The sequence below is a fragment of the Ptychodera flava genome, chromosome 19 (assembly GCF_041260155.1).
Source record: "Ptychodera flava strain L36383 chromosome 19, AS_Pfla_20210202, whole genome shotgun sequence".
In the NCBI taxonomy this organism is placed as follows: domain Eukaryota; kingdom Metazoa; phylum Hemichordata; class Enteropneusta; family Ptychoderidae; genus Ptychodera; species Ptychodera flava.
The window spans coordinates 18,537,613-18,565,436 of record NC_091946.1 but is presented as its reverse complement, the minus strand read 5'-3'; the positions used below and the strand labels follow the sequence as shown (position 1 = coordinate 18,565,436).

At 39.4% G+C, this 27,824-nt stretch overlaps 1 protein-coding gene across 3 annotated transcripts in view; it reads left to right on the top strand.

Moving 5' to 3' along the window:
- The first annotated feature begins 9,170 nt into the window (after positions 1-9,170).
- Positions 9,171-27,824, top strand: part of LOC139118794 (sulfotransferase 1B1-like) — a 30,544-nt gene continuing 11,890 nt past the window's right edge. The window contains exons 1-2 of one of the 3 annotated variants that reach the window (XM_070682255.1): positions 9,175-9,312; positions 11,609-11,781. The gene's annotated coding sequence lies outside the window, so the exon portion shown is untranslated. Of the gene's footprint in view, positions 9,313-11,608; positions 11,782-27,502; positions 27,656-27,824 lie in introns of those variants that run through there. The other 2 variants (XM_070682256.1, XM_070682254.1) reach the window with 2 other exon arrangements.

Sequence of the window (27,824 nt, the reverse complement as noted above, 5' to 3'; positions counted from 1 at the left end):
AAATTGTGACCTTTTAACATTTCGGCGCTAAAGCTTGATTTACAGGGCGCCGTCGCGATATTATGCCCTTAATTGTGCGTCGACAGACTGACATGAAAAAGGTTTTCAAAAAACTGCACACTCAGCCCTAGGTTTTTCGTCCACTTCGACCACAACTTCATGGACTACCTCGTGAGTACACTGGCCCAATGTGGTGCAAGTTACTCCGTCGGTTATCCTGCTTCCGCGAAAGTCTCTTGAATGGATGACCTGCACAGTGCAAAATACAATGGACTGAAAGATGCAGTTGTGTTTGGGTCTGTGGTAACAACTGACTAAGACCCATAAATGACTGAATATAGAAATATCAACTGACTGTTAGGTTTTTTATCCGCACAAAGAATGTTGCGAAAACACTCTCCACTGTGCATCTGAAAACCACATCCGCTGAAACCACGAAGACTCGCTGCATATTTAGAGTCAAAGCATTACAAATTTAAAGTAGATGTTTACAGAGAACAGCAAACACGCCACACTTATCGACAACAATATTAACCTCTATGTGTACCGTCTATTTGTGTCTGGCGTTTAATAACTTCAATTGAACACACCTCTGTTCAAGTACGTCAACATATACATCTCTGAGTACATGATTTAATCATAGACAGTAAGGCCTACCGTCTGTACATGATTTGATAAGGCTGCATTATGCATAATGCCCTCAAAACATTGCAACGCCTCCTTTATATGATCAAAAATTTTCAAATCTTCCACTACCGTATGGCCAAACATTTAAAGCCAACAAACGTGAACTGCAATTTTGATATCTTTTCTGTAGTACCAGTACAGTACTTTTGCTCTTTTGTATCTACTCCAATATTTTTTTTTGCACCCTGTTCTGTTGAAATATCTAGTATTCAGCTTATCGAGCCAACCTGCATAAGCTTATGTGTGATGTATACTTACATTGCTGGCAATTGCATTTTAGTCTAGCCATAAAATGATATGTCAATATATGATATTATATGCCAATTCCACTGCTGCATATTCATACTCAGGCTGTGTTAACGAGCATAAATCATTTTAAGACAATTAAGTGATTCATCTGACAAATTGTTCATGTTTGTGTGATATCAGGCAATAACCTGGCAATGCTCAGGGAGTTTGCACATTTATTTGCTGGATTATTGTCAAAAATATCAAACAGTGTTCTGATTTAATTATCTGAGATCATTAACATCTTCCAGTCATTTTTTAAAAGTTAGTTTCCTAATCATTTACAAGATCTGCCATCAGTGTCTAACATTGTTTATCAGATAGCCATATTTCAGAAATGATGATTTTCATTCCTCTTTTCAATACATTCTGTTGTCGCAGTCATGCTGCCTTGGTCAGCTAGATTTCATTGTGCCGTCTTATTTTACACCACCCTGTCTTAGATCTCAGACCGCATATTTGGCAAAGTTGTCATCACTCTAATACATTGAAACGAGGAGATCGACCTTTCACTGCTAAATATTTGACGACCAACTTTGTATCAGTAACCTTTTCCCGCCATATGCTAATTATTCACTTAAAAGGGTGCAGCTCCGTGCGTGTGTCGACAGGTTACTTGTGAACTGCTCCAGCGATGCCAGCTCGAGTGCTTATGCTTGAATGTTCTGTGTAATGCATTATTGTAATGTACCTTGGTTGACTAGAAGCTGGTACTTATCTCGGTGGTTTTATCAACTTTGGGATATCTTCATTTCGTTTGGTTTTTTTTTTCCTTTACGTATTTGCCAAATCCTTGTGAAAAAGTATTTGTCTCTGTCTCTTTCAACAAAACACAACCCAAAATGATCTGTTCCATGTCCTAAAAACACACCAATCACAGCATTTCATCTCAACTTTCCTGCAGGCCATGTCATTTTTACTCTCAATAACAAACGTCGCTTTGCTTATGCATCACCATCACAGAGAACGTATACATCTCTTGGTGCTCTCCCGTCCGAATGCGATTACAACATAAACAGTCGAGTGTCGAAGTCTTCTGCTCTACTGCCTATGATTAAAGGCCCCTAGCGATACCAAAATTTGATACGTAAACGGAGGAGGAGATTAAACAGCGAGCACATTGTCGCGATCACTTTTCGCCTTGTTCATTAACAAACCAGATCGATATCGTAGTTTTGTTTGATGATGCATGTACTGGTTTGGATTTCAGAGCACATTTTGTTGTAATTTAATCGAACACATTAAAAATATCCTGACATTGTCAGGCACTATAACATACTTCAATATACACGCAAAGGATGGAAGCTGCATCTGCCCATGTTTTTGGTAACTTTTCCCCTAATCTGAGATCACTGCACTTATACACTTACCAAGCATTCAACATAGCATACGACTTTATGAACACCAACAAAAACAAATAAAGGTCTAAAGAAGTTACTATAAATGAAAAATAAAAACTATTACAGTAGTTGTTGTGATGGAGTTCATGAACAAGCCATATTTCTACAGTTCCGATATGAAGTCAATTTGCACCAAACCGGGTGAAATTCAATAAAGTATATACATCAATGGCCAGTTTTGCAAAATGATGCCATGGGAAGTAATCATAGTTGACGATAGAAAAAAGAAATAGAAGTCTGCGAGAAGCCCCAATATTTTCAAGTGCCTTCATAGGACAACACTAACTGCACTGAATATCAGCTAAAGACCAGTTTTCTACTGAATTATATTATCTGGAACATGACTCTATGACACGCTCTTACTCATGTCAGTGATGTAATGATTAGTTAGACGACTAGCCCACGTGAGACCGAATGATATAAGAAAAGGAAGCTGGATTTCGTTGTAAACCCGGGGTCGCATTTTAGATTTTTTGCGATTAGTTTGTATGCAAATGAAAATCACGTCCCACATAGCTCGAAAACGCCACTACTGAGTGAGTGCGATCACATGTACAGATGTATGGTTTGGCTTGGTCAACAACAAAATTTAAAAGTATGTTTTACTTATAACCAGTTCGAGGTCGTACTATAGATTGCGTGAGTGCATATGACCTTGCCATCTTTCAAGTGCGTATTTCTCACAAGATATGCATTATTGACAATGAAATCTTGTGAGTATAGTCACATCCATTAAATTTTATCATCAATCATGTACAGTAGAGATCAGGCTTTGCCAAACATATTGACTTTAGCTCCTTGGCAATTAATAACCATTCGACTGGTTTCACAAGGTGCAGCACAGGTCGCTAGAGTTGGTATATGCTATCTCTTCTTCCCGACTCTCTCTCTCTCTCTCTCTCTCTCTCTCTCTCTCTCTCTCTCTCTCTCTCTCTCTCTCTCCTATGATACCAGAAGTTTTGAAGAAATGCACAGTCGAAATTCATTCTTCCATTTACAAACAAAATCATTGATGCCATTAATATCAGCAATATACTTCACAACAAAAAAGTTACATCCACTATACCTGTATACTGTGACAACCAGACTGTACCTATTTTGTCATATCGGTACACCAAGACAATTTCTAATAAAATATTCAATTGCAATAAGGCATTGCGGCACTTTAAAATTGATGAATTCCTTCAGACAACAACATCCTGTTACTGCTCTATATCTCCTTTCCTTGGGTATCTCATCTCTGATGACCTGAACTCGGCTGAACATCACCTCCTTTGCAAGATATTATTTTGAGGACCAAAGTTCACAGAACCTCGCAGTATCAACTGGAAGCATAATTTTAAGATCATTATGGACTCTGTTGAGGGATGTGCCAGGAAATTGGCTAAAAGGGAGCATGTAGAGGTAGACACACTTTTAGAATGGGTCAAGTCTGTGAGGAAAAGTCCGTGGCCATATTGGTCGACTGAAATTACATATTTTTTGCAGAAGACCCTAGTGATGAGTGCCATTAAACTGGTTTTCTTTGATCTGATAAAGCTAAAGTGTTGGTCAGCAAGCCTATTTTAGTATAAATGGAGAGTGTATTTTCTAATAACGATAGGATGATATTTCAGTTCAGAGATCAAGGCAAAACATCTGGATATTCTATTAGAATGCTATCCTTTGCTATCATGAGGACGACATATGACAGACGTGTCTGAACGATCTCCACTATAAGCTGACAATGTAACATCCTAGTTCATCTCTACAAAACAAGCCTGACGCATTTACTTTGTCGACACGCAACTCCCGAGCAAATTACCATTTTCCCACCCCTGATTTCTTTCTGTCCAGTTCACACCAACAAAGCGAGAGTATATGCACGCCAATGATATAGTTACTCGGAGGACGGTGAGTTCACGACTCTAGCACGGTGTTTTGCCCTTAAGCAAGGCACTTTACTCCTCAGTGCTCCATTGGGGAAATAGTGGGTTATGCGTACCCCATCCTGTAATTTGGCTGACGCCCGTTGGATGATGGACTGATATAAAAAAAATCCCGTGCGAACTCTCCCGATCCATTTGCGTACTAAGAGAAACAAGTATATGCCATATCATATCTTATCGCCTACATATGTATAAAGAGATAACAGAGGCCCAGGTATGTGGGTTACAGCTGGGGTTTATGTGCCAAAAATTCCAGTTGTATGCCCGTGCGCGCACAAGTATACCCACTGATAAGGTGAGACGATAGGACCTATAGGTGTGATTAACATCTGAAGTAGTTCATCGATTGCCCACCAAAGGTCACAGTAGTACCAGCTCTCTTAAGTAAACTCTTAAGTAAAAGGTTACGTTAACTTTGAGGATCTCAGAGAAAGTACTGGTCACTCTAAAGCCCACTTGTTCAGACCTTTCATTGTCAAAGTACGTTGTAATTACATTATCTTTGTTCGACCCACTTTGTACCAGCAATCCATGCCTGTCATAGGTTAACTTTGCTTTTCAAAGGGTGCCGCTCCGTTCATGTGTCGACAGGTAAGATTAGAGCTGAGACACCCAAAACTGATGACGTAAGAGTAGGAAGAGACTGAACAACAACCATATTGCCGCCATTTGCTTGATGATTAACAACTCAGATAGATATCGTTACCTAATAATTCGTTGGACGGACGAACTGGTAGAGATTTTGGATTTTTACTTTAACCGAATACATCGAACAGGATCTTAGCAGTGTGAAATGCGATAAAATATTCCAACATGATGGATGCAAAGGAAGGTGCATCGGCTCGGGTTTTTTTGTAACTTTATCTACAGAAGTAGAGGGACCCGGCTTAACACTAACCATGTGTTCCACATAGTATACGACTTCATTAACGACAACAGATATATATACAATAAAGAAATTACAATAAATATGGAATCATCTTTGGTCAGTTTTGCGAAATATTTCCATAGGAAGGGATCATAGATAACGATAGCAAAAGGCTAGATATATGAAGGTTTCACATAGGTGCCTAAATATGTTTGAGTACCTTCGTAGGACGACAATGATTATTTGCAGATTTGGGCTGCATTCACAAACTCCTCTTTAGGGTGAGAGGCGGGAGATTTCAGGAGGGGGGCATGGAAAAATGTTCAACATACCAGTTGGGTCTGAAAAAATTGGCATTGCAAAAGGGGAACTTGAAAAGTTATTGAATATCAAATTCCGCTGGAAATACCTTCTGGCACTAGCTTTCATTTCCTACCATTTCCATTTTCGGCGTCCCCTTCAGGCGCAAGTTTAAGGGTATATTAAACAATTCATGGATGATTCAAGAATGACTTTCCCAACTCTTTGTTGTGCAAAATAGTCCTTTATAATGACTAAAAGTTTCAACTTAACCTTTCAATAGCAATTTGGGAGATAATTCTTTGATAACATTCTCCAATTGACAATACATCGGGTTTAGGTCAGTGTCAAACATTCAGGTCGCCATATGCACATTTTATTTTTTGAGGACTTTGACAGAATACAAACTAGAATAGTGCATAGTGTCATCAATAAAAACTGGAAGCTTCAGGTCAAACAACGTTTGAATAACAATTTGAGACAAAATAACCTTATATGTTATTCGTAGTTTCCTCAGAGACTACAAGGTATAGTGAATCAACATGTTAAGTTAAAGTCCAAAATCAAATTTCTTGCAATCACATGTACTTGCAACACCTTAGTCTAATCAAGAACATTAATGTCATTTATGAAACGTCTATAAATGCCATATTTAGCTAGTTTTGTATTGTAAAATAATTATTCATAGTTCCCTCATAGACTACGATGTATGGTGGGTCAACATTTTCTGCGAAAATCCAAAATCAAATTTCTTGTACACATATACGCATGTAACCACCGTCTTCTAATCAAGTACAAGTATGTCAATTATTCAGGTTCCATATATGCACAAATATTGCAAGTTTTTTATTGTGAAATATTATTCACAGTTTGACATAGACTCCTATGCGCAGACAAATAGAAAGAAGACTAGCAACGTAGCACGCCGTTTGATTCATGGTCGTGTCGATAAACTAAGGCCTTTTAATATTAAAATGAGCTTCACATGTGTTAGCCGTTCTGGAGACCTCGTTTGTGGTTGCACAATTGTGTAATTGCACGAGATTTTGCGAAAAGTAGGACGAGGCATCGTGCTGCATGTTGCGTAGCAATCATACTTACTTTGTGTGCTCTCAGGGTAGAAACACTGCTCCACGCCGATCAAAACATAACACGCCAGCAATTTCATAAACACTTACTCCCATGACGAACTTGTAAAAGACGATATGACTGACCGTAAACCATTGAGTAAAATCTGACAGTATCGATAAAAGATTTTCAAATCTAGTTCGAACACACTCATTCATAAAAATGTGAAAGGATTTTTTTTAAATGGTAAAACTCAACTCCCCGAAGCTCAAAACGTTCCCGTTTTTGCCAGCTCGCCAATTCAGCTCAGCACCACACGACAGCAACAATACGAACTTTGCCGAACATACTTTCACTTAGAAATTAGCGAAAATCCGGAAACTCCCGAAGAGCACATGGTCGGTACTCTCCAGAAAAGAGAGTCGAGAGCTGCCCGGGGTGAGGCGTACATGGAGGGGTTACGTAAACGCTTCTCACCTTGAACAATACCCATCGCTAGTCTGTCTTTCTATTTGTCTGTGTCCTATGTAAGGTGGATAACCATTTTCTGCGAAATTCCAAAATTAAATTTCTTGTACACATATGCACTTGTAAACACCCCATGCTAATCAACTACATTTATATCAGTTATCAAACGTCTATATATGAACGGATATTGCTAGTTTCATATCGGTAAATACACGTTCATAGTTTTCTCATAGACTACAAATTTAGTGATTCAACAATATTGATGAAATCCAAGAATGAAACTTTTCGTACATGCTTACCTGCCATTGCAAGCAAAATACATTTACATGAATTATCATATACATGTAAATGTTGAGATATAGCTTGTCTTTATGGAAAGTATGATAATTGTTTGCCCAATAGACTCCCATGTATTATGATTTGATATTTTTGGACGAAGCACTATATCGGCCACATTGGTCTTCCTGTGAGGATGGGGGACTTCTAAATGAAAGCAAGTCAGATGATGGGCCTTGAACACATTGTGAGTTTAATAAGGGGAGTATTTGGAAAAATCTTAGAACTTGTTGGGAAAGTGACAAGCTGATATCCTCAACATATTGTATCATAAACTTTAGGTAGTGTATTTGACTTTGACAGGTTTCATGAAAATCACGTTTAACATAGCCTAAAATGCAATTACTGAGTGGGCTTGAAGTATGTACAGATTTATAGTTTAGTCAACAACAAATTGCACTGTATCATTTACTTCCGAGTCGTCCGAGGTCGCCGTCCGCATCGCTGATTGGTCAGTGAGCAACGCCATCAACGGCATCAGACGGAGATTCACCACTTTCTGCGGAAAGCGTCATATTATGATGCAACTGTGGACACAAGAAACGCCGATTTTATCAAAACACCATTTTATCGTGACATGAGTGTGATTTTGGCCAGCAGAGAGCCTTCCGCATCGAACGAAGTAACTGAATGTTTAGTCAACAACAAACAACAAATTGTACTGTATTATTTATTTCCCATTTGTCCGAGGTTGTAGAAGTGCAAGTGACTTTGCAGTCTTTTTAGTGCGTTTCGCTCACAGCACATGTATAATTGACTACAAAATCCTTTTAAGTAAAGTCATATATATTCAAATGTTGATGACGTCATCATTCATTCACAGTAAAGATCCGGAGTGACCCAACATTTTGCCGTTAGCTCCTTTCAGTGTTAAGTTGGTTTCATATGGTGCAGCACAGGTCACAGTGTGTTTATGTCCGAGATCTCTCTCTCTCTCTCTCTCTCTCTCTCTCTCTCTCTCTCTCTCTCTCTCTCTCCCCCCGACACAGACACCAAAAATTTCGTACAAATGCAAGGTCTAAATTTCAAAGCACTTCGCTTGCGCAGGCGTCCGCGGCCCGGGTGACTTCTTGCTCGTACCTTCACCTTTGGAAAATCGATCGAAGGTCAGGGGTTAATGTGACAAAATGTATTAATGTATTCATACTATAAATTATTTCAAGCAGACTGGATTTGTTAGCTCACCTGTTTAGAGTAAACTTGAACTGAGTGAGGCTATCGGTGAGAGTGATACAGCACGTCCGACTGTAATAATGTCGGTCTTAAGCACCGTGATTGGACATCACCTCCTATTAAACCTATGAATTTCTTTCCATGGCCATTAATACAACTAAAACAGTATACAAGTTGACGGTGATATAAACCATTTCCGAAAAGTCACAAAAACAACGGAGAAAGAGGTTATAAAGGCACGAATGAGTGGCAGCACCCTCGTTAGGCCGTTAACCAGGCGTTGCTTTCATCTGATACACTTAATTTGTAGGGCAGCGCCGCTTTTACTGAATGGAGAGTGTTTACTAAGTTACGACAGCGTGATATTGCAGTTCAAAGACCAAAGTAAAACGTCTGGATATTTTTAGTGGAAAGGTATTCTCTGTTATTATAAGGACGACAGGTGGCAGACGTGTCTGAACGATCTCGCCTATAAGCTGACTATGTAACATCATGGCTAATCTCTATCAAGTCTGACACACTGACTTTGTCGACACGAAACTCCTGAGCAAAGTACCATTTTAACACCCGAGATTTTTTCTGCCGATGGCCCAGCTCAGATGTACCCATAGGGTATATGCATGTCATTGATACAGTTACTACCTAGGAAGCCTAGGGTAAATCCGACCCTGTCTTTTGTCGCAGGGTTAACCGAACCTGTACTGTGGTCACACACTTTAAGTTGTATAACCATAAACCTCGCGGGAACATCGCATTCAGCGTCAGCGGCGCCATTGATTAACCAACCAACATTCAGGTGAGTTCTGTGACGTTCAGTTTACTTTGAACAGACAAGGCCAGAGTTCGCCATCCTTCGTTTGATTCTGCTTTACTCTATCGCTTTCCAACAGTCAAGGCCTACTAGCAAGTTTAAATGTAAAGGACGCACTGCAATTTTCCATATTTGTTGCAGCTTTACAATGGTGAAAATGAAGGTTTCACTATCAAGCGATGGTAAAATCTGTTGTACACTTGTCAGTGTGTTCCCCTCTTACATGTTTGCGACGAACACCTGAAAGCAATTTTTATTTTTAAATGTGATTTCAAATGTTATACGATATCAGCACGCGTATTATCAGATGAAGAGAGGAATTCTGTGCTGTGGAGGTCCGATGCTTTAATAGCACTGCATTATTTTTACGATCGATGTCTATTTTATGTTCTAATTGTTGGTAACTTTCAGAGATTTCTGGCTTTTCAACTGGGTAGTAAGAACACGTGCTCAATATATCAAGTCTCTTCTTTTTCATTCAAAATACGCGGATCTCGTGTGCTTGTTCGGACATTAACTGATAAGACTCCGAATTGCACAATAGTAAAATCCTGTAAAATAGGAAACGTGCCTAACCTTGTTTCCGGCTACGTCTATAAGTTGTAAGTTTTTTACAGCTGAATTTTTCAGTTACATATCTCTTCTTAGAATCCTTGCGTTCAAGTTTAAGACCGTTGAGGTTAAACCCAAAAAGCATTGCTTATCCCTTACATGAAGTAGGACTGGCGTTCTGAAAGCGTTAAAATATGTTAAAGGTAAATGGATCGAACAAAAGTTGAAATAGAATAATTACTCTATATCCATGACTTCATGAACGACACAAACAACAGACATTCAAACTATTCCCCACACAAAAACTGAACTGGTTGGACCAGTCACACAACTCTTAATCCTACCGTTCCCAATGTTTATCCTGTCAATATAAATCTATCGAACGCTTTTAACTTGGTTACCCCTTTAAAATGGTTGGGTAGGTGCTTTACTAGTAATAACCTTCGTGGTTTTATTTTTTCGGTCATGCGTACGTTAGTCAGTGGAGGCTAAAAAGTTCTCTTCCCTTGATGGTTATTCGGTAGAATTTTGCAGCCAGGAGCGGAGCAAGCACCTCCATGCTATACGGCAAGCATTGTGGAATATCTACGTCGTTACATGCTCACTGTGTTTGAATGTCGTCACAAATGACTTTGTTAGCTCTGCATAATTTCCCCTGTTTGCTGAACATTAGTAATGCATTTACAGGAAATTTGTGAAACCAACAAAGTTGTCTTGCTTTATTTGGAATCGTTATTGTCTTACAAAGAGTCATCTTAATTAACTGCCGATGCATGGGTGCTGTCAACCTGATATGATAGCAATTCCCCTGATTTCCAATCGAAATTATTGTGTGTGTGTAAATAAGCAAAGTAAAGTCATGAATTTTATAGACTTGGTCAGTATGGCCGATTTGCCCCAAAGCGGCCATATCCACCACGTCTTACTGTGTGGGGGGACAAATTTGTCATGGATAGATAAACAAATGTCTTAAGAAATTACAATAAAAAATGAAAAATCTATAATCAGTTTGGCGAAATATAGCCATAGGAAGGGATCACAGATAACGATAGGAAAATGCTAGAAATCTGCATGTTTCACATCCGTGCCCCAACGTTTTTCGAGTGCCGTCATTTGATGACACTAATTCTAACCAGCCATAGTCTACTACAGGGATTACGTTATCTGAATCATCACGTCAGTGCGCACATTATGACAGACATTTATTCATGTCAGTGGTCTTTAATAACTTATGTGGTTGGACAGAACTATATGCGAAGTGTCGAGCTGGTATTTCCTCCGCAGCAGGCTGTAGCATAAACTTTGGGTTGTGTGTCTGACTTTTTTGCGGTCAGGTTCTATGAAAATCACGTTAAACATAGCCTGAAAATGCAATTACTGAGTGAACGTAGAGTATGTACAGACTTATACTTTAGTCCACTACAAATTGCACCATATCATTTACTTCCGAGTCGTCGGAGGTCAGAGTCCGCATCGCTGATTGGTCAGTGAGCAACGCCATCAATGGCGTTAGACGGAGATTGACCACTTTCTATATGCGGACGGCGTTCCTTTATGACAATGGTTGCGTTATCACAACTGTGGACACCAGAAACGCCAATTTTGTTACAACACGGCAGATTTCTTAAAAAGTTTTCATTTTATCGTTACATGAGTGTTTTTGACAGCAGAGAGCGTTCATAATCAAAAGAGGTAACTAAATGTAAGATTTCTTTTATTTTTCGACCAGAACGGGCAATTTTATTTTCAGGCCAGACAAGTCCCTTTCATACCTTTGTGGATTGTCTACGTATCAGAACGTCGGAACGTAGCAAAACCCTACACTAAAGACTTCCCAGTCCACCTACGTCTGTGGTCCACGGGTAATATCTTGGACGTGCCTGCGGATCTGGAAAATCGAAGGTCAGGGGTTAATGTGACTAAATGTATTCATGTATTCATACCATTAATTACTGCAAGCAGACTCGACCTTATAGCTCACCTGTACACAGAAAACTTAAACTTAGTGAGAGTGTCAGCGACAGTGACACATTACTAGACGTACGTCCGACAAGAATATTGTCCCTTTTAAGCATAGTGATTGACACCATCTCCTCATAACGTATAAATTTATTTTCGCAGTCACCATATGCAACAAAAACAGTTATAAGATTACGATGATAGAAACCATTTCCGAAAAGTCACAAAAATAAGTGGCAGCCCCCTCGTCAGGCCATTAACCAGACGTTGCTTTAATCTGATACAGTTAGTTTGTAGGGCCAGCGTTCCCTTTTTACTGAATGGAGAGCGTGTTTTCTTAATTACGACAGGGTGATATTGCCGTTCAGAGACCAAAGAAAAAGTCCTGATATTTTAGTGGAAAGGTATCTCTGTTATTACGCCGACGGATGGCAGACGTGTCTGAACGATTTCGCCTATATGCCGACAATGTAACACAGCTCATCAATATGAAGCAAACCTGAGTTTGTCGACACGAAACTCCCGCGCAAACTATAAAGCAATATTAGGTGACTTCTGTGATATTTACTCTACTTTTGACTGTGAAAGGGCCGAGTTCGTCATCCTACATTTGATTCTGCTTTACTCTGTCGCTTTCCAACAGTCCACACTTGCCAGAATGTTTTGATGTAAAGGACGCGCTGCATTTTTTCACAATGGTTGCAGCTTTACAAAGATCAAAATAAAAGATTTATTATCAAGCAATTGTGAAATCTGTTGTACTCTTGTCCGTGTATTCCCCTCGAAGAATATTGTCCCTTTTAAGCATAGTGATTGACACCATCTCCTCATAACGTATAAATTTATTTTCGCAGTCACCATATGCAACAAAAACAGTTATAAGATTACGATGATAGAAACCATTTCCGAAAAGTCACAAAAATAAGTGGCAGCCCCCTCGTCAGGCCATTAACCAGACGTTGCTTTAATCTGATACAGTTAGTTTGTAGGGCCAGCGTTCCCTTTTTACTGAATGGAGAGCGTGTTTTCTTAATTACGACAGGGTGATATTGCCGTTCAGAGACCAAAGAAAAAGTCCTGATATTTTTAGTGGAAAGGTATCTGCTGTTATCATCAGGACGACAAATGGCAGACGTGTCTGAACGATCTCGCCTATAAGCTGACAATGTAACATGGCTTATCTCTATGAAACAAACCTGAGTTTGTCGACACGAAACTCCCGCGCAAACTATAAAGCAATATTAGGTGACTTCTGTGATATTTACTCTACTTTTGACTGTGAAAGGGCCGAGTTCGTCATCCTACATTTGATTCTGCTTTACTCTGTCGCTTTCCAACAGTCCACACTTGCCAGAATGTTTTGATGTAAAGGACGCGCTGCATTTTTTCACAATGGTTGCAGCTTTACAAAGATCAAAATAAAAGATTTATTATCAAGCAATTGTGAAATCTGTTGTACTCTTGTCCGTGTATTCCCCTCGAAACTGTGTGCGACTAACACCTAAAGCCAACTTTTTAATTTTTTTTTAAAGTTTATTTCAGATACCATATCTGCACGCGTATCATCATACATGAAGAGAGGAATTCTGAATTGCGATGTTTTAATAACACTGCATTTTTACGAACGATGTTTATTATACGTTCTAACTGTTCACGAATTATTAGATTTCTTGCATTTCAAAGTTTTTAGTAAGAATACTTGTTGAATATATTAAGTCTCTCCTGTTTCGTTCAAAACACGTTAGTCTGATGTGCTTGTTCGAACATTACCTGATAAGACTTTGAATTGCACAATAGTAAAACCACTGTTTAAGTCACAAACCTTTTTGTGACCATGTTACTATCACCTAACCACGTTTCCGGCTATGTCTCTAAGTTTAAAGTTTTTATAGTCGAATCTTTCAGTTACATATGTCTCCTGAGAATCCTTATAGTCAAGTCTAAGACGGTTGAGGTTAAACAAAAAATAATTGCTTATCGCTTACATGAAATAGGGCTGGCGCTCCGAAAGCATTAAACATGTTCAAGGGTTATTCATGGAAGAAAAGTTGAATTAATTAAGTAGAATAATTACCCTATATCCACGACTTCATGGACGACACCAACAACTGCCATAACAACTATTCCCCGGACAGAAACTGAACAGGTTGAATCAGTCACACCTCTCTTAATCCTACTCTTCTCAATGTTTATCCCGTCAATATAGTTATCGCACGCTTTTAGCACCTTTTCCAAGGTTCTTGAAACTGGTTGGTCAAAATTGGCTGTTCTGGCCATCTTGATCATCCCTTTAAAGTGGTTGGGTAGGTGACTTACTAGTAGTAACCTCCGTGGTTTATTTTTTGGTTACGCGTACGTTAGTCCTTGGAGGCTAAAATGTTCTCTTCTACCTTGATATGATTAGTCGCTACGATTATGGAGCCAGGAGAGGAGCCAGCACTTCCATGCTACACGGCAACTTTTGAAGCATTGTGGAATATTTGGGTCATTACATGCTTACTGTGTTTTGAATGTAGTTACAAACGACTTTGCTAGGTGTGCATAGTTTTCCTTGTTTGATGAACGTTAGTGTTGTATTTGTATGGAAAAATGGGAAACCAATAAATATTTCTTGTTTTTATTCAGAATCATTACTGCCTTAAAAGAGTCATCTTAATTAACTGCCCATGCGTGGGGGTTGTCAACCTGATATGATAGCCATTCCCCAGATATCCAATCGAAATTAGTGTGTGTTTAAACAAAAAATAAAGTAAACTCATGAATTTTATAGACTTGGTCAGTGTGGCCGATCTGCCGAAATTCTGCCATATCCACCACGTCTAACTCTGTGTGGGGAAAATTTGTCATAGATAGATAAGCAAACGTCTTAAGAAATAACAATAAAAATGAAATCATCTATGGTCAGTTTTGTGACGGAGATTCACCACTTTCTATCTACGGACAGCGTCCCATTATGATAATGAGTTACGTTATCACAACTTTGGACACCAGAAACGCCAATTTTGTTACAACACGGCAGATTTCTTGAAAAGATTTCTTTTTTTCGTGACATGAGTGTCTTTTTGACAGCAGAGAGCGTTCCGCATTGAAGGATGTAATTGAATTTAGGATTTATTTTATTTTTCGACTAGAACGGGCAATTTTATTTTCAGGCCAGACAAGTCCCTTTCATACCTTTGTGGATTGTCTACGTATCAGAATGTCGGAACGTAGCATAGCTATACACTAAAGACTATCCAGTCCACCTACTCCTGTGGTCCGCGTGTGATATCTTGGTCGTGTATGCGGATCTGGAAAATTGAAGGACGGGGTTAATATGACTAAATGTATCCATATATTCATACCATTAATTACTTCAAACAGACAAGATGTGTTAGCTCACCTCTTTACGGTGAACTTTAACTCAGTGAGGGTGTCAGTGACAGTGACACATTTCCCATAACCTATGAATTCCTTTTCGCAGCCACCATATACAATTAAAACGGCCTATAAGATTACGGCTATAGATCCCATTTCCGAAAAGTCACAAAAATAGTGAAAGGGATGTTAAAGGCATAACTGAGTGGCAGCCCCCTAGTTAGGCCATTAACCAGACGCTGGTTTCATCTGATACAGTTAGTTTGTAGGGGCAGCGTGCCCTTTTTACTGAATGGAGAGCGTGTTTCCTAAATTACGATAAGGTGATATTGCAGTTCAGAGTCCAAAGAAAAACGTCCGGATATTTTTAGTGGAAAGGTATCCTCTGTTATTACGCCGACGGATGGCAGACGTGTCTGAACGATTTCGCCTATATGCCGGCAATGTAACACAGCTCATCAATATGAAGCAAACCTGAAGCACTGAGTTTGTCGACACGAAACTCCCGAGCAAACTACCATTTTCATACCCCATATTTTTTCTGCCGATAGTCCAGTTCAGATGTACCCAGAGGGTATATGCATGTCATTGATACAGTTACTGTCTAGCAAGGTTTAAGTTTACCCTGTCTTCGGTAACAGTGTTTACCAAACCTAAACTATAATGGTCACACACTATAAGTTGTATAACCATAAACCTTGCGGGAACATCGATGTCAGAGTCAGCGGCGCATTTTATTAACCAACCAATATTAGGTGACTTCTGTGATATTTAGTCTTCTTTTGGCGGTGAAAGGGCCGAGGTCGCCATACTACATTTGATTCTGCTTTACTCTGTCATTTTCCAACAGTCCACACTTGCCAGCAAGTTTCGATGTAAAGGAAGCGCAGTTTTTCCACAATGGTTGCAGCTTTATATGGGAAAAATTAAGCAATAACCCCCGCCGCGGAGTGGTATATACGAGAATTTGGTACAATGCGCGACATATAGCACGAGCCGATAGGCGAGTGCTATATGGAGCGCATTGTACCAAAATCTAGTGTATACCCGACTGTAGAGGAGGTTATTGCTATTATATTATATCAACTTGTGTGTCTTTGTTGTCCTACTTGGGTATTGTCACCACTTTAAAGCGCCAAGTGCAGAAAACGGACGTCTGAGAGATCGAACGTCGGAAATTCTGCGCCCGAGACCGAGCATTTTTATAAGTTGGGATTACGTACACGCACACAGTATCCTACGATAAATACGCATTACGTTCATCAACATCGCATTTTATTCGCATGCAACACGAACACTATACTTGTCAAAATATACCTGCTGCAGACACAGAAAACGGGTCAAGAATTCAAATCAAAAGAGAAAGTAACAATTTGTTCGTAAATTTACATAAGAACAATAGCCCTGGCTTTTTTGGCATACTAAAAATAGATTTGTCTCATTTCTGTACCGCATACGCGTATCGACCGTCGCGGCATTCAGAAGTGGAACAGTGAAGTTACAGGATCTATTTTTGATGGATAATTTGGGCGTTAATTGTACCAGAAAACAAGCAGTTTTGAAATAATCCAGACGTGCGATGACTGCAACTGTGATCATAACAGTTGTGCCGATTGTGTTGCCCGATGCAGCGAGAGCTGGACGCTGACACTGCTCGTCGCATTTGATATCAAATTTTGTCGCAGTCGCCAGGAGTCATCCCATTGTTATTTTGAACTTCTTGGTCTACATCGTTAGGACACCCTGGTCTGTTACAGCCCAAACTTTGGTAAAGAATATCTGACATACCGTTACTGTGAGGAAGTGTCAATTTATTAGTGTATGAAAAATACTAGCTTCATTTTAAAGAGCGGTAGGATATATCACGTCTCGATTCAAGCAAAGTGCACGGTACATGCGCTGTCGCCCTAATGCAATAATTTGTGTACGTACACCAAACCCAAATGTGTTGCTTCAAAGACGTCTTTCATCATCAATCTCAACTTATTTTCACCAAGAGGTGAGTTACAGACGCATACTTTAACAGTGTTTCAAAATTCGGTCTTCCGTCTTTGAAACAAAGCGGACTGTTTCGGTTTTTCTCGAGGATCCATGGTTTAGACAGGCGTACGTTCAAATGCACCGACTGGGCAATTTTCGAAAATGCTTGTTCAGGGGCCCGTTTTACCACAGCTATCAGTGCTACATCGCTGGAATAAGCTCTCGTCCAATCAGAATGGCGTATGGTAGCATGATATAATATAATGAAAGTTTTATTATCAAGCAATTGTGAAATCTGTTGTACTCTTGTCCGCGTATTCCCCTCGAACTTGTGTGCGACTAACATCTAAAAGCCAACTTTTTAAAAAAAAACTTTTAAAGTTTATTTCAGATACCATTCGATATCTGCACGCGTATCATTAGATGAAAGAGGAATTCTGTATTGCGGAGATCTGATGTGCAGCGCATTTTTACGAACGATGTTTATTGTATGTTTTAACTGTTGATGAATTTCTTGGATTTCTTGCATTTCGAAGTTGGTACTAGTAAGAATACTTGTTGAATATATTAAGTCTCTCCTATTTCGTTCAAAACACGTTGGTCCTATGTGCTTGTTCGAACATTACCTGATAATACTTTGAATTGCACAATAGTAAAAGCGCTGTTTAATTCAAAAAATGTATTTGAAGTTACGAACCTTTTTGTGACCATGTTACTATCACCTAACCACTTTTCCGGCTATGTCTGTAACTTTAACGTTTTTATAGTCGAATCTTTCTAAGTTACATATTTCTCCTTAGAATCCTTGCAGCTAGTCTAAGGCTGTTGAGGTTAAACAAAAAATAATTGCTTATCGCTTACATGAAAATAGGGCTGGCGATCCGAAAGTATTAAACATGTTCAAGGGTTATTCATGGAAGAAAAGTTGAAGTAGAATAATTACCCTATATCCACGGCTTCATGGGCCACACCAACGACAGACATGACAACTATTCCCCGGACAGAAACTGAACGGGTTGAATCAGTCACACCTCTCTTAATCCTACTCTTCTCAATGTTTATCCCGTCAATATAGTTATCGCACGCTTTTAGCACCTTTTCCAAGGTTCTTGAAACTGGTTGGTCAAAATTGGCTGTTCTGGCCATCTTGATCACCCCTTTAAAGTGGTTGGGTAGGTGACTTACAAGTAGTAACCTCCGTGGTTTATTTTTAGGTTACGCGTACGTTAGTCCTTGGAGGCTAAAATGTTCTCTTCTACCCTTATGGTTAGTCGCTATGATTATGGAGCCAGGAGAGGAGCTGGCACCTCCTTGCTACATGGTAAGCATTGTGGAATATTTGGGTCATTACATGCTTACTGTGTTTTGAATGTTGTTACAAACGACTTTGCTAGGTCTGCATAGTTTTCCTTGTTTGATGAACGTTAGTGTTGTAGGGTATTTGTAGGGAATTATGTGAAACCAATAAATATTTCTTGCTTTTATTCGGAATCATTACTGTCTTACAAAGAGTCCTCTTAATTATCTGCCCATGCCAGGGTGTGGTCAACCTAATATGACAGCCATTCCCTAGATTTCCAATCGAAATTAGTGTGTGTGTGTAAACAAAAAAGTAAACTCATGAATTTTATAGACTTGGTCAGTGTGGCCGATCTGCCGAAATGCGGAACTATCCATCTCGTCTAACTCTGTGTAGGGAAAATTTGTCATAGATAGATAAACAAACGTCACAAGAAATTACAATAAAAATGAAATCATCTATGCTCAGTTTTGTGACGAGATTCACCACTTTCTATCTACGGACAGCGTCCCATTATGATAATGAGTTGTGTTATCACAACTTTGGACACAAGAAACCCCACTTTTGTTACAACACGGCAGATTTCTTGAAAAGTTTTCTTTTTATCGTGACATGAGTGTTTTATTATACAGCAGAGAGCGTTCCGCATCGAAGGAGGTAATTGAATTTAGGATTTATTTTATTTTTCGACTAGAACTGGCAATTTTATTTTCAGGCCAGACAAGTCCCTTTCATACCTTTGTGGATTGTCTACGTATCAGAACGTCGGAACGTAGCATAGCTATACACTAAAGACTATCCAGTCCACCTACTCCTGTGGTCCGCGTGTGATATCTTAGTCGTGTATGCGGATCTGGAAAAAAGAAGGACAGGGGTTAATGTGACTAAATGTATTCATGTATTCATACCATTAATTACTTCAAACAGACAAGATGTGTTAGCTCACCTCTTTACGGTGAACTTTAACTCAGTGAGGGTGTCAGTGACAGTGTCACAATACTGGTATGTCTGACTGGAATATTGTCCCTTTTAAGCATCGTGATTGACATCATCTTCTCATAACCTATAAATTCCTTTTCGAAGCCACCATATACAATTAAAACGGTGTATAAGACTACAGTTATAGGAGCCATTTCTGAAAAGTCACAAAACAAAGAGAAAAGGGTGTTAAAGGTACTAATAAGAGGCAGTACCCTCGTTAGGCCATTAACCAAGCGTTGCTTTCATCTGATACACTTAATTTGTATGGTCAACGTGTCCTTTTTATTGACTAGAGAGTTCGTTTCTTAAATTACGACAGAGTGATATTGCAGTTCAGAGACCAAAGAAAAACGTCTGGCTGTTTTTAGTTGAAAGGTATCCGCTGTTTTGATGGCAGACAGATGGCAGACGTGTCTGAACGATTTCGTCTATAAGCTGACAATGTAACACAGCTCATCTTTATTAAGCAAATTTGAAACAGTTTGTCGACACGAAACTCTCGAGCAAACTACCATTTTTATACCCCAGATATTTTCTGCCGATAGCCCAATTCAGATGTACCCATAGGGTATATGCATGTCATTGATACAGTCACTACCTAGGAAAAAGGACACGTTGACCATACAAATTAAGTGTATCAGACGACAGCAACGCCTGGTTAATGGCCTAAGTCATTGATACAGTTATTACCTAGGAATCCTAGGGTAAACCCCACCCTGGTCACAGGGTTAACCGAACCTGTACTGCGGTCACACACTATAAGTCGTATAAACATAAACCTTGCGGGAACATTGCAGTCATAGTCAGCGGCGCCTTTTATTGCAAACCAACCAAAAATTCAGGTGAATTTTGTGAAATTTAGTCTACTTTTGGCGGTGAAAGGGCTGAGTTAGCCATCCTTCGTTTGATTCTGCTTTACTCTGTCTCTTTTCAACAGTCCACACTTGCTGGCAAGTTAAAACGTTAAGGGCACACTGCAATTTTCCACAATCGTCGCAGCTTTGCAGTGGTCAAAATGAAAGTTTCATTATCAAGCTATGGTCAAATCTGCTGTACATTTGCCGATGTATTTCCCTCTACGATGAACATCTAAAGCCAACTTTATTTTATTGTTTAATTGATTTCAAATGCAATACGATATTTGCACGCGTATCATCAGATGAAGAGAGGAATTCTGTGCTGTGGAAATCCAATGTCTTAATAACACCGCATTTTTACCATCGACCTTTATTATATATCTTATTGTTGAAGAATTCCAGAGTTTTCTGCCATTTCAACTTGGAAGAAATAACACTTGCTGAATATATTAAGTCTTCTATTTCATTCAAAACATTTGTTCGAATATTACCTGATTAGACTCCTAATTGCTCAATAGAAAAACCGCTGTTTAATTCAAAAAATTGTATTTCAAGTCACCATCCTTTTTTGGACCATGTTATTATCACCTAACCATGTTAGGCTATGTCTGTAAGATGTAAGTTTCCGGTTACATATTTTGTCCTTAAAATCCTTGCAGTCAAATTTAAGACTGTTGGCTCGGAAGATGAACCAAAAAACAAAGCATACTGCTTACATGAAGTAGAACATTTGCATAACGAAATCGTGAAAATATGTTTAACCTTAAATGCATCAAACAAAAGTTGAAATAGAATAGTTACCCTTTATCCCTTGATGAAAACGCGTTTCGGGTTAAAAATTCGCCTGCGCACAAAGACTTTCAGACAAAAGAGCATTCGCAGATAAAGTTACAGCACCAATTTTCGCTAGCATGAGAGCATAGGTCACTTATTTTTCTATTGGGTCATGAGGATATGTGATAACAAACTGATTACCCGTTTACTCCATTGTGTTATAACAGATCCAGATAGTGTAATGCAACAATTTATAACCACTTCTTGATAAGAGGCCCAAACCCAATATTTTAATTCGTGATATCCTTTTTTTCAGAAAACTAAATCAACAGACGTCAAATTGTCGAGAAAATAATTCATAGCTAGAAATAGTTCCAAACTTTGCACGGTGCCCCCTGATTTGTATTGTTGATTTGGTAAGAGAATGGTTGAAAGTTTCATTTGCGAAAGTTTGAGCAAAAGTTTAAATCTTTCACTTTCGAGGTGCATACTATGTTTAGCGCTAACTTTGAAGTTGTATGCCCGTGCGCGTACAAGTATGACCAAGCGATTAGGTGAGACGATAGCACCTTTCTGAGATGTCTTTAACATCTGAAGTGGTTCATCAAATCAGCCGATGTCGTCGACCAAATGTCTTGTTCGCACCAAACCTACAATAAGTAAAATGTTACTGTACCTTTGAGGGTCACGTGATTAAGTGACCTTTTTGTATTTGAAGTATTCAAATATATGTCACTAATGCAGAACTACACAGAAGAAGAAAACATTGCAGACACAACCATTGGGAAAAATGTTGTTCCGCAAATTTATAATTAGGATCGATTTATAATTACTTCGAAATAAGGTTCTAAATGTTTATAAGACCTACTTTATAAGTATCTGGAGTTCCAGAGCAGAGAGAGACTAATGCAGACATACCCCGAGGTAATAAGTATTCGTGTAACAGCGAGAATTTGACCCAAAAAGACCTGTGATATTGGGGCAAAGATATCTTTTGTCAATCTTCCACCCAGTGCATATTATGTAAACTGGAATCGTTTCCCCAGTTTTTCGACATCACTTTAATCTATGACAGACGCTCAACATGGACAACGTCATGACGGCAGTAAGAGCATACTGAAGAGAATACACCTACAGTTTTGGCGGGAATGTTCAAACCTTAATATTTTAGACTGCAGTTAAGTTGGCGACATTGCAGGTTGTGCATTTGAGATGTTGTCACAATATTTGAAACGACAGGGGCGAAACTTTGATCTTTAGAAAACAAAACACTTTGAAATTAACGATGACTGACGGGAAAACTGACCAGTAAATACATGTAGCTCCCGTGCTACAGACTAGTTGTCAGTTAATGTCCATCGAATCAACATACGCTCAGAATAAACTGTAACTATATATATTTCCTTCTCTGCAAAGTGCACTCAAAACTCCATATACGACCTGACCTTGAGCTAAGCATGCTGATAACCTCAAGGCATGTCAAGTGAAAGAACCACAAATTATGAGTCCGACGTTCACAAGCGCTGACGTTTCCCTTGTACCCTTCAGGGTATTACGATTATCTGCTCTGAGATTACAATGCTCAAGAGTTCTGGAATGTGTTAACGATGCTTTGAGAACCGGAGACTTGATAAATTCCAAGTCTGCTGGAAGGAACATTCCAAAGTTTTGTCAGCCTGCGAACGAGGTTGGGTTTTTTCGAGGGGGGACGTTGATCCACGCAAGCTTCTGTGCAACCGCCCTTGAGTACACCTGCGTTTTGGCAGTCATTCTCAGGCTATTTTATACCATGTTTTACCAGAGCAGCACGATAATCACCGGCAAATGGTCCGTCTATAACTTAAAACGAAAATAATGCGAACGGTTTGTTTTAGGAATTTTGGGGAAGGGGTGATGTCCCTTTTATCTGGAAGAGTGAATTAATCATCGATGTAGCATCTTTTAATGAATCATATGGTACCCTGAACTTACTCGTCATTTATCTACAGATTTTGGGATTCATGTGGGACGAAATCTTTAGTGAACTTCGTCGGATGGATATCTCTCTCTAAGGTTGCAAAACAAAAATTGATTGTCACCCTACATCAATTTGCAATGCATCCAGAGGAGTGAAATTTCCACCGAAAATTAGAACCAAATTTAAACATTTTTCGCTACGCCACAGTGATCTTCTCCATTTTTTAAATGTAGTTGTGAGCTAGAAAGTCTATCGTATTAGGCATATTTTCTCAACTATTTAGGCCATGCCTTGCATAAACAAAAGTATAAACACGTACAACTTTGTCCCTAGACACCTGAGTGCTTTGAAAAGACGTATGCGTGTTTACCATAGGCCGAGTAGTTGATCTCGTCCACTTCAAGTATAGCGCGGGGTTACATTGGCGTCGTCGTTAGTGTCTGCTCACCTGGTGTGATCTCAGATTTTTTTTACGTTCCGTAGAAAACCAGTTCTTTGTCTTCGGGTCGTAAAACTGGTGAACCGGATTACACAACTTGCGACAGTGTACTTTAACATCGTATCGTTTCTCTCTGATCTCCCGCTCGTTGCGCAAATACTCTTTCAAATCCTGACTTCCCATGGCAGTGGTTGTTTACTCGCAGGCACGTCACAAATTTACAACCGTCTCTTAACACTGTACCTTCAATAGGTGCTGTAAATCTCCTCCGACGTCACAAAGTCGCCAACAGAAGGTTTTTCAGAGTGAAGAAGGGGACTAAAAGCCTAAGTTTTCTGCTTTCCGATTCTTGCTTTAATTAATAGTTCATACACAATGATCAGAGGGTGCGACACAATGTTTAATAGCAATACTATTTCAGCGCCAGAAAATGTTCACGCCTGCCTTACCTTTACCCTGCATACCAAATAATCAAGTTAGCTATGTGGCCATGTTATATGTATGTATGTATGTATGTATGTATGTATGTATGTATGTATGTATGTATGTATGTATGTATGTATGTATGTATGTATGTATGTATGTATGTATGTATGTATGTATGTATGTATGTATGTATGTATGTATGTTTGTATGTATGTATGTATGTATGTATGTATGTATGTATGTATGTATGTATGTATGTATGTAACTATCTACTTATCTATCTATCTATCTATCTATCTATCTATCTATCTATCTATCTGTCTATCCGACCGTGTACCTATGTAACAGTTGCTCGGGTATTGCCGCGTACCTAGCATATTTGAAATTTCTTTTCCATTAATAAGAAATCGCTGTTTGCTTTGGAACGGAGGAGTATTTGCGGTACAAAGTTTTGCTGTGACGTCACAGACAAATGACAGCCAAATAGGAAAAAACTCAGGGAAACATGTTTCATACCGTACAATTCAGCTTAAATATCTGCAAAAAATATTTTTGAATGTCAAAAGTAAAACGCACCCGGAATGTATCAGTGTCACTGTGTTCTCTCGTTGGTTCTACGAAAGGTACATCAAAATGACTCTGACGCAAAAGAGACGATGGACAATGATGCACACAGGTCTGAATGAAGAGTTGTCAATATGACAAAGGCGAGGTGTGTTTACCCTACCTACATAATTTAATGTACGAAATTTCGAACATACCGAAACGTTTATTTAAAGGTCAAAAACAATTTGTCCATAAGTGATCTTATCTTTCATTAAGCGCGTAATTTCAAGTAAACAAATATGCGCCTAAATAGTGAAAGACCGACACTTTTGCTCAAATTTTCCTAGCTCAATGACATTTTCAACCATTCTCTTGGAAAGCCACGAATAAAAAGCATGGGCAACTTTGCAAATTTTTTAATACGGAAAAAATAGCCTTAGATTTATCTATATTTGAAACGAATTCAAAATCGTAGCCATTCCTATATTAATCCAAATTTAGGGGAAAAATAAAATTTTCGACTTTCCCAAAACTAAGACGGTAAGAAAGTTTCTTACTCCGAGAGCCTATGAACCCCAACAAGTGGTAGATTAGACAAGAATTAAAAATTTGAAAATCCGAATCGTGCCCGAGGCTCATGCTACTTTAAAGCATACAGTGCATTAATTTTCGATCATGCTTTGGTGTAGTCTAGGTTACCCAGACTGCTCTGCGTCGAGCTCTTTCAGGCCGCCCCCAAAGGGCGACCGGAAGAGAGCCCCGCAGAGCAGTCTGGGTAACCGAGACTATCATTGGTGTCTTCTTGCGGCGTAGTACTTGAGCAAACAAAAACTTTTCCATGACAATCAAAAGCTGCCATTTCCAGGGTTTCATGGCTACTTGAACTCGAATGTGTACCTAACCTAGACCCACGACGCAGTACATTGGACTGACTGGGTTTTTTTTTATAATCCGAAAAGTCCATGCTGCTAAATAAAGGGTGGATGATGCATGGGTAGGCCGTGCGGACGATCTATGTGATTGATCGATCATCGGTACCTTTGTAATTGAAAAGAATCAACAGTACTACAATACGGACAGTAGAGAATTTTCTGAATATTCTCCGAGTTTGCTTTCAACTTGAGACACGGGCCCCCTCTGTTGTCTTTCAGTCAGGCTTTCCGATGTCACAGGGCCAACAAGTATACCCAACACCAATTGCAACAACATCACTGTCCCTCCATATATACAGAGTGACATGGTCGCGTTTTAGTTACACATCGCACACGACAAGTGCGCAAAATAGGAGACGCATATTTAATACGGCAAGTGTGCAAGATTACACATGGTATACGTGAACAGGGGCCAGACTCTTTTGAATATGAGAACTACATGTACTACGGCTGCCACTCTCAACGCCAGTTTATCTTCATCGTGAACACCTTTTCAGGTTTTTCCTGTACAATTCATGGCAGTGGGGAGATCTGCTTCCCGGATTACATGACTAGACTTCGGGTATTCAATTTTTAAAAATACGAGTTCGGTCCGTAGAATACATGTAGCGCTGACACGGCGATGCGTCAGGAATGTCCGCATACTGTAAAATAAGACCAGCGAGAGGAAAATACCGACAAATCAACTGTCGAACAGAAACGAGATAATATTTATTTGAGACTTTTTCAATCACTAGTCAATATTTGTGGAACAGAGGTCCGATGAGTTGAGAATATTACCGTAAAGTAGCTCTACGACAAGCGTACTGGCCACAAGATTACTGTTTTTGAGATTTTTATCGGTTCAGTTTTACAAATTTTGAACAAGATGCTCTCGGGAGCTCAAAGTCGATTGAAAAAACTAGACTGAAGCAACACGATGAGCATCACAATTATAATCGCTCAAACATCACGTGTGACGCTCCGAATGGTAGTTTATGGCAAACGTCGCGTACTCTACCGACAGGCCGTATGCATATACTGCCTTGTGACCCCATTCACTGAGTCCATGTTGAACAAAATTGGGTTTGGATGTGCGCATTGCATGACTAGCGATTCGATTTAATGACAGGAAAATTAAAAAACTACTAAAATAACTGAGATAATAAGATGCGTACGATAATTAGGAATTTATGTTTGCAAAATCTGCGGTCTGCGGTTTCAATGTCAAATTGTGTCGGTTTATTTACTGTACACGATAACCACAGCAGCTAGAACCAACCGTGTTACCTTGAAACCTTTTAATGTTGTGCTGAAACTAACATTACCTGCACCAGTGCACGGTATCCCAGAAGTAACACAATTTGACACACTTCAAATGTTAATAGAAAAAAAAACGTCCTGAAGAAGGTCACACTCAGTCTGGCGTATACCCATGGCATCGTACTGTGACAATCAAAGTGCTTTTGATATTATTTGACTTTCAACTTGACGTTGACGAATTCACACCAAGGCCAGATCTGTACAACAAAATGTGCAAGTTCACTCTTACACATGGTGTTCACTTACGCGTGAAATCCATTTGATTGCTACAAAGAACTCCTTGAGAGAAAGAAAGAATGGAGTTCTCCGCAGGTCACTCCTAGGTCAAGGCGTGTTGATGGCACGATTCACACAGCCGTATCAGTTTGCAACAAACTAATGGAAGGTGATGATTGAGATCTGCCAGCCTTCTCTATTTGGAAACGAGTACATTAGAGTATATTTAGATAGGATTGTAACCACATATTCTGGCGTTTCTAGCTAAGATAAATTAAAACTCTATAAAAGCACTCTTAATCAATTTGTTAACAAATCTAGACTTGCTTTTTTATTGAGCAGAGAGCGCTTTTTCCCCTTTGCCCCGATCACGGTCCCTCTCGAGTGACCGTGTCCCGATTGACGCTTTATAAGCTAGTCCCTGTCTCTATAAGCCATAACAAAACCTCGCTTTGTTGATGTACAACAGGGATGACTTAGGCTCAACACTGAAACAAATATCGGACCAATCGAGCAAAAGTATGACGATTGGTGCGCCATGCGATACGCTGATGGATTTCAGTCGCGTGTTTATTTGAATTTGCTTCAAATTAACCATTGGCGAGGTTATAAACACAGGGCGAGGGGAGGGGCTAGACGAAGTGGCTTTTAATACCGTGGCGACCCCGGCGTTCGTTGATACAGAGGTGCCAGGCACGCCGTAAAATACTGCAGACATCGCTTCTCTGGACTCAAGCATCGGCTGCGAAGGTGGGTTCAAAGCGAATTACAGCGTTAAGCAGGTGCCAGGCTGCGGTGTTTACGTCTCTTTCATGAACTAAATTTGACAACCAACACCGTGGCATTATAAACGTTTGCCATAAACTACCATTCGGAGCGTCACACGTGATGTTTGAGCGAACATCATTTTGAGGCTCAT